This window comes from Balaenoptera physalus, assembly GCF_965194825.1.
Source record: "Balaenoptera physalus genome assembly, chromosome: 10".
NCBI lineage: Eukaryota > Metazoa > Chordata > Mammalia > Artiodactyla > Balaenopteridae > Balaenoptera > Balaenoptera physalus.
This window is the reverse complement of record NC_138889.1, coordinates 12,158,570-12,168,602: the sequence shown is the minus strand read 5'-3', so window position 1 is coordinate 12,168,602 and position 10,033 is coordinate 12,158,570. Positions and strand designations below refer to the sequence as shown.

Below are 10,033 nucleotides of genomic sequence, written 5' to 3'. Positions count from 1 at the left end.
CCTCTCACCCCCACATCCACCCTTGATTTGTTGCCAATTCATTCCTAAAGTTCTACCATCATCTGGACTTTATCTTTCGGCTGTATTAGTGGTTTAAATTAAAATATCTCATGGGAAGGACATTTATGTGAATTAGGGATCAGAGCGTAGGCTTCTCTGGAGCTGGAGGGGGAATACTGAGGTGAGGGGCATGAGCTCTGAGCTGTCTGGGGGTTTGTGTGGGATACGACGGTGATTAGGGAGAGGGAAAAAAGAAGAGACCAAGTGACTGGGGACAGCTGAAAAGAAGCACTGCCTACGCAGTTGCACTTTGCTCCCTCTAGCACATCCCTACGTCAATATAAATACACCATATACGTATGCAGGCATGCTGATATACCCACGTATGTATGTCTATGTACACATGTGCATGCGCGTGCACACACACGCACCGACAGAGTCTTTAAATCTGTCACCAAAATGGGATGCAAAGTGCTTCTTACCCTGACCAATTCTGTAATGATGTTTGCCTGGTATTTGTGAACACAGGGCTGCATGTAGCTTGACAGCTGTGGGTTTCAAATTTTATTAAACTTCTGCCTTGTTCACAGTCTGATTTCTTTAAGGCCTTATCTAATTGGCTTGGGCCACGGGGCCTACCACCTTGGTCATGTGCAAACATATAAATTTCACCATGTAATTGAGGGCAAGTGATTAATGTATAATAAATAGTGAAGAATTTTGATGATCTGTGTCCTGGTGGAAGAAGAATGGCTCATAAAAACAATTATTACACGATCCATGCTTGCATTATATACAAGGTACATGCATACTCTCCTTTCTACAAGTGCTGGTGGGCATTTGGATCTAATCACCAGAAATCCAAGCATTTCCAAATGCCTAGATGTGTGCTGACATGTAGCCCAAACATCTGGGTTGTTGACTGAGAAATGTGATTTTCAGCAGACCACTGAGTGCCAGGGGCCCACAGCCTGTGTGTAAGTCACCTCTTCCAGGAAGGTGTCTGTGATTCTTCTGTCTGATTCAGTTGGCCCTCCTTCAAGTCTCCGGCGTGCCGTGCATGTGAATTTACCTGCCCACCTATCCCCACAAAGATGGGAGCGCTTTGCGGGAAGATTTTCCTCCCAGATATTTGTTAAATGAATGAAGTACTTACCATGCACATCCCCACCCATGAATCTAATTCAGTGCCTTGCACTGAGAAGAAACACAATAAATATTGAATGAATATCTATGTTTGTGAGCAGAGAGATTCAGATCAGCTGCGTTGCATTACACAGTTTTTTGTTTAAATGTCTCAAAGCCCGAGAAGTCATTTTTACACTGCTTCCCCAGCCCCAGGGAGAAAACAGATAAAAATAATGAAGAAATTGAAGCACGCGGAGAAGGGATATGAATTCCCCATGTTCACTTGGGGAATGAGGCACGGAGTCCAGGGTTTGGATTTCACTTCCCTCTGCGCTTTCCCTCCTGCAAACGTGCCTCCCTCGGCCTTTCTCTCGCTGACATTAGAAGTCAGCCGAGTATTTATATATTCCAGGGCCTCTCTATGTAAATCCACATTCCATAAATCCCAAAGCTTTTCTTCTATTTCAGAGCAAGAGGCTGAACAAGATATATGCATTTTTTTTTTTTTTTTTGTAACCAGCAAATGGCTTTCTTATCGATCCGCCTCTTCTGAAGGCAGTTCTGCCTTCTGTAGATTTCAGGAGTCTGTCTCTCCATCCCTCCCTCTCTCTCTCCCCCTCCAACAAGTCCCTTCCTTAAGTTCCGAGAGACTAATTGTTTCCTGTCCTCCATCTCTCTCTTCCCGAAGGTTTATCTGATTTCGGCTCTGTTCAGAAACCGCCGGTTTCTCCAGAGTCTTGTATTTCCTGCCCGCCGCGGCCAGCATTCTACGCCGCGCTAATCAGATTTTGCTGTTTTTCTTCACACTGAGCCCCTTCCCCAACCATTCGGCCCTCTTGACACTTATCCTCCCACCCTCACCCCTTCATGGTGCATGGGCCTATTAAATGGTGTCCAGTCCAATTTCTGGCACCCAATACATCTAAATTTTCAAGCTTGGGAAGCCAGGCTCACCCACTGGCACCTAGATAAATGAGTCCTCCATGAGAAACCTACACCAGTCATTACTCAAGACTCCTGAAACCCCAACACAGGATTTCAGGCTGGAGAAAGTCAAGTCCTCCTTGCCTGCCTCACCCTCCGAAAAAGAAAATACCCCACAGCCCAGAGCCTCGTCTTCCTCTGCATCTCCTGTCCCTCCACGCGGATGCTCAAAGCGGACCCCAGCCTGCCACTCCCAGCACGCAGCCGCTCTCACGTCACCCCCGTCAGGTTGCGCCATCGGCTCAGCGTCTTTGAAATGAGACTTAATATCCGGCACACGCGCCTGCACTGCTCGGTTCTCCAGGGCTCCGAGCCTGGAGATGAGCAAAGAGGCTCCGTGCAAGGAGGGCTTCTCCCCTCCAGCCCGCCCCGTGGTGAATCTCTCGGGGTGGGGTGTGTGTGTGTATGTGTGTGTGTGTGTGTGTGTGTGTGTCTGTCTGTCTGTCTGTCTGTCTGTCTGTCTGCCGGGGGGGTGGGGGGGGGAGCAACAGGGGCTCGGGGCTGTGTTCCATTCCGGGTGGCGAGACCTGGAGATGGTGATCTGCTCCTGGGAAGTTGGGGACTATTTGTATTTACTTATTTGTTATTTTGACTTGTGAAATTACCCCCTTTCAGTCCGCCAGCCTTCTGCCTCTGCACAATAAAAATTAATTACAATGAATTAGAACCTTTATAAACCACCCTTAACAGTACCAAGGCTTGGAGACAGCCCCTCCTCCGGCCCCTCACTGGTCTACAGCTCAACACCTGGTCAGGCAACAGCGAAATTCTAAAAGGCGAAAGTCTCTAAAATAAAGTACCTGCTTTTGGCTTCTATGGAATAAACTGGGAACTGATAGCATACTGTGATGCCTGGTGTTATGTATCAGCTTGGCTGGGCTAGAGTACCCAGATATTTAATCAAGCACTGATCCAGGTGTTGACCCGATGGGTATTTTGTAAATGTGGTTACCAGCTACAGTTGATTAACTAGATTGCCCTGGATAACGTGGGTGGGCCTCATCCAATCAGCTGAAGGTCTTAAGAAAAAAAACTGAGGTTTCCCGGAGAAGAAAAAAAATTCTGCCTCAAGACTGCAGCATCAACTTCTGCCCGAGTTTCTAGACTGTTGGCCTGCCCTATAATTCCTTGAAATAAATGTATCTGATCTATATCTATATATATCATCTATATCTCTATTTATGTATTATTGATTCTGCTTCTCTGGAGAACACTGACTGATACAGGTATTTAGAAATCTTATGTGAATTCGAATTGTTCACTGTGTAACTTCTGGAAGGAGGACTGCTCTTCTTCATTTCCTGAACATGAAGTCCTGTGCTGTGTACATAGTAGGGGCTTAATAAGTGTTCACTGAAGTGACTGGAAACCCAAAGAAGCCCCATAATGCTTTTCTCAACTTCCACCGCCCCACTTTCAAGTGGAAACATTTGCTCCCTCCCATCCACACGGGACTCATCAGCCCTACTTTGGAGACCAGCTCCTCTCAGGATCTTCCTATAATGTTGTCAAATACTGATGCCTCCATCACTCTCTGCCTTTACCATCCATCAAGTGAACCACATCTTCCCCAAAGGCTTCACTGCATAGGGGCCAGGCTTGTAACTTACTCTTGCTTCCTCAATGCTTGTGTGTGGGATTCTCTAGGTTAATATAGTTGTGCTTTTCTTTGCCTGGAATCTTAAGATGATGTTTTCCCTTTCTCATTAGCTGGTGGACCTTCTGGGGGAATTCTAGGCTCCGATGTCGTGGAACATTTATGGTCTTTGGAATCAGCCAGAACTAGTTTGAGACCTGGTTTTCATAAAAGCTTTGAGAACTTGATGAAGTCACATAACTTTTGTTGTTGTTATTTTTATTTTTTTAATTTAATTTTTATTTAATTGGGGTATAGTTGATTAACAATGTTGTGTTAGTTTCATGTGTACATCAAAGTGATTCAGTTATACATATACATATATCCATTCTTTTTTAGCTTCTTTTCCCATATAGGTTATTACAGAATATTGAGTAGAGTTCCCTGTACTATACAGTAGGTCCTTGTTGATCATCTATTTTATATACAGTAGTGTGTATATGTTAATCCCAAGTCATATAACTTTTATGAGCCTTTCTTATTAGAAAGATGGGGGTAAAATGGCTCAGAAAAACATGTGAGGGATAAATAAAGCAAATAGTTATCAATTTTTTTTTTTTTTACATCAGTAGTTAAAGACTCATGTTTCCACTGGTCAAAGTCTCTGTGGAACTGCAAAATATAAAGCAGATAAGCTAAGAATGACTTTGATTGGCTCTACAGAACCCTTCCTACTTGTGCACTAGGACTCCTATCCTCTCCCCTATCCAAGGATGTGCCCTGAGCAGTTTCCCCTCTGTCCCCCATATCAACATGTAACACTGCTCTACTGGACCATTCCTGCCACCTGAAAACATGGTGGAATAGTCCCCATCTTTGAGCCAAACCACCAACCCAAAGCATCTTCCTTCACCCCACACCCCTTATAGTTACTACCCCATTCCTGTCTTCTTCACTACAGCAAAACCCACTGACAGAGTTGTCTATACATTCTGGCCCCATCATTTCCCCTTCAGCTCTTTCTTGAACTCCCTCCAGGTGGGTCTTTGTTCCCATGACTCCTCTATGGCTCTAGTCAAGGTCACAAAAGAACTTCACGTTGCCAGAAGTTACAGATGATTCTCAGGCACTATCTTTTTTTTTTAAGGTATGTTGAAATTTCTTTTTAAAAATTTAAAAATTTATTTTTTTTAATTGAAGTGTAGTTGATTTACAGTGTTTTATGTGTATAGCAAACTGATTCAGTCATATATATATACACACACACATATATATATATATATATATATATATATACATTCTTTTTCAGATTCTTTTCCATTGTAGGTTTTTTACAAGATATTGACTATAGTTCCCTGTGATATACAGTAGGTCCTTGTTGTTTATTTTACATACAGTAGTGTGTATCTGTTCATCCCATATTCCCAATGCATCCCCCCATTTCCCCTTTGGTAACCATAAGTTTGTTTTCTATGTCTGTGAGTCTGTTTCTGTTTTGTAATTAGGTTCATTTGTATCATTTTTTTAGATTCCGCATATAAGTGATATCAAATGGTATTTGTCTGACTTACTTCACTTAGTATAATAATCTCTAGGTTCATCCATGTTGCTGCAAATGACATTATTTCATTCTTTTTTATGGCTGAGTAATATGTGTGTATATACACACACACATACACACACACACACATATATATATGTGTATATACACACGACATCTTTTTTATCCATTCATCTGTCGATGGACATTTAGGTTGCTTTCATGTTTTGGCTATTGTAAATAGCACTGCTATGAACATTGGGGTGCATGTATCTTTTTGAACTAGAGTTTACCCTGGATATACGTCTCAGGCACCATCTTGCTTGGTCTACTGTAAGCAACCTTAGCTACAGTTGATCACTTGAAGCACTTTCTTCACTAGTCCCTGGGGTACCACTCCCTCTGGGTTCTCCCCACTTCACCGGCAGTTCCTCCTCAATCTTTTTTTTTTTTTTTTTTTTTTTGTTATGGTTCCTTCTCCTCCTCATGACCTCAAAATCTTTGAGTGCCACAGGGCTCAGTTCTCAGTTTACACAAACTTAGGGGTGGGAAAGAGGGATTCATCTAATCCCATGATTTTAAATACCATTCATATACTGATAACTCCCCAGTTTCTATATCCATTTTGGCCCTCTCTCCTGAAAGCCAGACTCATATCGCCAATTGCTTCCCTAACAACTGTGCTTGGATGTCTAACTGATGTCTCTAATTTATCACATCCCAAACCAAACTTCTTATTTTCCCCTGAAATCTGCTCTTGTGAAGTTTTTCCTATTTCAATAAATGACAATTACATGCTATAATTTTCTCTTCTCTAAAACCTTGAGATCATCTTTGACACATCATTTGTTATCACATCCTACCTCCAATTCAATGGCAAATGCTATTGACTTTACTTTCAAAAATATATCCAATCTAACAACCACTTCTCACCATTCTGTTGACACCCTGAGTTTAGTCCAGCTCACCATCCTCTCTCATGGGGGTTAACAGCCTCCTAACTGTCTCCGTACTTCCTCCTCCACTCAACTATAGTTTATTCTACACAAGATCCAGAGTGATCCTTTTAAAACAGTCATATCTCTCTTCTGCTCAGTATCTTCCAATAGCTTCCTATCTCACTCAAAGTAAAAGGCAAAGTACTATTAAGGGCCCAAGACCCTACACAATCTGTCTCCAGCAGATTAAGGTGGAAGCTTAGTTTCTACCAATTTCCTTATTCACCGCTGGGTATGATGGTCTGACTTCAGTCATCATCTCCTTGCTATTCCCCAAACATGGTGAAATATGCACCCACCTCAGGACCTTTGTAGATTCTGTTCTCTCCACTTGGACCATTTTTCTCCTGTGTATCCACATGAATTCCTACCTCCACCCCACCACCCAGATAGCTAAGTGGATCATTCAGAGAAGAAACCTTCTCAGACATCTGAACCTGACCGCACTATATAAAAGGGAGCGCCCTCCTTCACCTCCTTATACCCTCTTTACCTGGATTTACTTTTTTACGGCACTTATCAATCTTGACGTATTATATATTCCTTTATTTACTTATTGCCTATTCCCATAAAAACAAGCTATGGCATCAGGAGCTTTGTCTCTGCTTACTGTTATATTTATTATACTGGCACTGAGTACAGTGCCCAGCAGGTGGTAGATTCTCAGTAATTATTTGTTGAATAAGTGAATGAATGAAGTGAAATTGACAGGCCATGAGCCACATTCACTGTAACCTCCACCCCCTGGCTGTGAACCCATCCTCTGGAGCCTCAGAGATGGTCTCATCCCTAGAGAGCTATCCTGTCCCCTCCTCTCAGGTCTTTGCTACTTCACAGTAAACATCTCTGGTTCTTTCCACAGTTCTTTAAAAAAGATGGTGGCTCTGACAGCACCTCTGAGTATCTTCACACTCCAGGATGCAGTTTGTCTGGATTTAGGGATCTGGACACTTAAAATAAGTTAGTTGTTTTCTATTTTCTCATCTGCCTTGGGCTTCAGTTCCACTGTAGCGATGTTGGTTCTACCTGCTCATGCCTGAAGACAAGTCAAGTCTCCTTGTTCTGCTTAAAGATTGGATGAATTAGGGATGTGAATGATTTAAGTGTCCTTTGATTAGAAGGAGGTAGCTAATAAAGCGAACCTGTAGAAACAGTTTATCACCCATGAAGCACTGTATAGCCTATGCACATGATGGATGCAAAAGTATTTCCTAAAAACCCTATTTAGAACTTAATGTGGATGGTAGTCAGTGGCAGAAGACAGCACATTCAAATGGAGTAGAGTTTAATGAAGGGGTTATTTACAAAGGCATGGGAAGGATGAAGGAAAGCCAGCCAGAGGTGCTGAAGCAATCAGGGGCAAGCCCAAGCTGGGAAGTGTAAGCAGCCTGGCCTAAGAGTCAAGGGGAAAGGCCATTCCTACTCTTGGGGAGAGCAGCTAGCTTTAGGAGAGGCTGCCTCCGGTGAAGCAGGGAGAGTCAGGGGAATGGACATGCCCACCCAACTCACTGCTGCCCTCCCATCCATGGCTAGTGCTATCCTTTTCAGTTCCCGAGTGGACACAAGGTAGCCAGGAGCCATTGATGTAGCCCACAAAGGCCAGCCTCCAGGGGCCCAGAGAAGGCTGCAGAGGGATGGAGGGGGGGATCTGAAGGAACCAATGGGGAAGACCCAGCAGGGTTTGTTTAGTAATAAACAACTCTTGAAAAGTGAGGGCTTTCCCAAATACTTTTCTGTCGTGTCTGAAATATTTAACGATATGTATATATCAATTGCTTTAATGTTGAAGGTTTTCTTTTTTTCATTTTTGGTGGTGGTGGTGGTGGGATAATAGATTTTCCCCTTTGTTTTGCTTTTCTCTATTAAAGTGACTTTATACATACAGTTCTTTAAAAAGTATTATGGGACTGTATGATTCCATTTGGATGAAGTTAGGAACTGGCTAAGCCAGTGTATGGAGATAGAAGTTAGAATAGTGGTTACCTCTGGGGAGGCGGTGGGTATTGACTGAGAAGGGGAGCAAGGGAACATTTCTAGGAAATGTGGATCTTGAACTGTATCTTATATGGGCATCTATTTAGGTAAAAATTCATTGAGCTGTACACTTAAGTTTTATTTTTTTATTGAATATAGTTGATTTATAATATCATATTAGTTTCAGGTGTACAACACAGTGATTCAATATTTTTATAGATTATACTCCATTTAAAGTTAGTGCAAAATAATGTCTAGGCAGGACCCGCCATTCACTCGCCTCACGCCTTCACTGTCGCCAAGAGTCACCTCCTCACCAGAAAGGAAGAGGAGACCAGAGCCGAACTCTCTTCCTGCCGAGATGTCTATTGGCATGCGATTCAAGTCCTACATGAGGCTGAGGGTCACATCGTGACATGGGAGATGAACACTGGTGAGGTGTATCGAGGGAAGCTCATTGAAGCCGAGGACAACATGAACTGCCAGATGTCCAACATCGCAGTCACGTACAGAGATGGCCGAGTGGCACAGCTGGAGCAGGTGTACATCCATGGCAGCAAGATCCGCTTTCTGATTTTGCCTGACATGCTGAAAAATGCACCCATGTTAAAGAGCACGAAAAATAAACCCAAGGCTCAGGGCCGGTCGGGGAAAGGCTGCTAGTCTGAAGGCCCAAGAGGCTGCAAGAGGGAGACAACGTGGAAACATCTTCCAGAAGCGAAGATAAATTTATCTGTTGGACAGAACTTTGCCCTTATTTTTTTCTTTTAGGTTATCTGGGTCAGGGGGTGCATGCGTAGGTATATGTCCTAGGTTATCTTTTGACATCTTTTTCTTTAGATCTGGGTAAATGTTAAACTAAATAAATATGGTGGTTTTTTTTCTTCTTGAGAATAAAAAAAAAAAGTCTATATTTCCCTGTGCTGTACAATACATCCTTGTTGCTTATTTATTTTATACATAGTAGTTTGCACCTCTTAATTCCCGCCCCTATCTTGTCGCTCCCCCTTCCCTCTCCCCACTGGTAACCACTAGTTTGTTTTCTGTAACCGTGAGTCTGTTTCTGTCTTGTTATATTTGTTTGTCTTATTTTTTAGATTCCACATATAAGTGATAACAGACATAATTTGTCTTTCTCTGTCTGACTTATTTCACTAAGCCCAATACCCTCTAAGTCCATCCATATTGTTGCAAATGGCAGAATTTCATTTTTTTAATGGCTGAGTAACATTCCATTGTGTGTATGTGTGTGTATTTTTTTCTAGTTTCTTTTTTTTTTTAATTTGTATTGGGGTATAGTTGCTTTACAATAGTGTGTTAGTTTATACTGTACAGCAAAGTGAATCAGCTATATGTATACATATATCCCCTCTGTTTTGGATTTTCTTCTCATTTCTATTTTTTTTTTTTTTTACATCTTCTTTATCCATTCATCTGTTGAGGACACTTAAGTTGCTTCCGTATCTTAGCTCTTATAAATAATGCTGCTGTGGACACTGGGGTGCACATATCTTTTTGAATTAGTGTTTTCATTTTATTTGGAGATATATATATATATATATATATATATATATATATACCCAGGAGTGGAATTGCTGGATCACATGGTGGTTCTATTTTTAGCTGTTTGAGGAACCTCCATACTGTTTTCCATAGTGGCAAGATTTACGCATTTTATTGTATGTAAATTATACCTCAATAAAAAAAAAAAGAAAAAATAGTATGGTTATATCCTTGGACGTGCAATGTTGATATGCAATATTTTCACATGTTTGTACAATCTATATGAGCATTTGTATGCCAGATCTGCATTGTCTCATCTGCTCTCTCTAC

General features: G+C 42.0%; 1 pseudogene across 1 annotated transcript; it reads left to right on the top strand.

Moving 5' to 3' along the window:
- The first annotated feature begins 2,651 nt into the window (after positions 1-2,651).
- On the top strand, positions 2,652-9,753 carry LOC309637010 (small nuclear ribonucleoprotein Sm D3 pseudogene; annotated as a pseudogene). Its single transcript has one exon. The product of its transcript is annotated as a small nuclear ribonucleoprotein Sm D3 pseudogene (transcript).
- The last annotated feature ends 280 nt before the right edge of the window (positions 9,754-10,033 follow it).